This window comes from Merops nubicus, unplaced genomic scaffold (genome assembly GCF_000691845.1).
Source record: "Merops nubicus isolate BGI_N331 unplaced genomic scaffold, ASM69184v1 scaffold6812, whole genome shotgun sequence".
NCBI classification, from domain to species: domain Eukaryota; kingdom Metazoa; phylum Chordata; class Aves; order Coraciiformes; family Meropidae; genus Merops; species Merops nubicus.
The window spans coordinates 230-606 of NW_008595514.1; the positions used below are offsets into that span (position 1 = coordinate 230).

General features: G+C 60.7%; 1 protein-coding gene across 1 annotated transcript in view; it reads left to right on the forward strand.

Moving 5' to 3' along the window:
- Positions 1 to 263: 263 nt before the first annotated feature.
- Positions 264 to 377, forward strand: part of SNF8 (SNF8, ESCRT-II complex subunit) — a 3722-nt gene continuing 3608 nt past the window's right edge. The window contains exon 1 of the mRNA XM_008936063.1: positions 264 to 310. The gene's annotated coding sequence lies outside the window, so the exon portion shown is untranslated. The remainder of the gene's footprint in view (positions 311 to 377) is intronic.

A 377-nucleotide genomic window follows, 5' to 3' on the forward strand; every position in this document is an offset into this window, starting at 1 on the left:
GCTTCAAGCCCAGGGCACTGCCTGCCAGCCTTGCTGCTTGCCCAGGGCACCAGGCTACGTGTCATAGAATGGTTTGGGTTGGAAGGGACCTTGAAGAGCAGCTCATTCCACTCCCCTGCCATGGGCAGGGACCCCTCCTGCTAGACCACATTTGTCTCCTGTTTCACCCATCCTTAAGGAGCATCTCCCCCCTCCAGTTTTGTTTTTGGGTTCATCTGCCCTTCAGCACTGTCTCCATCATCCCATTTTCCTCCTGCAGGCGAAGTACAAGGAGCGAGGGACGGTCCTGGCCGAAGACCAGCTGGCCCAGGTGGGAGCCCCCCCTCCCTGGCTGTGGGGAGAGCCCTGGGTGTGCGGACCCTGCCCCCTTCTGAGCC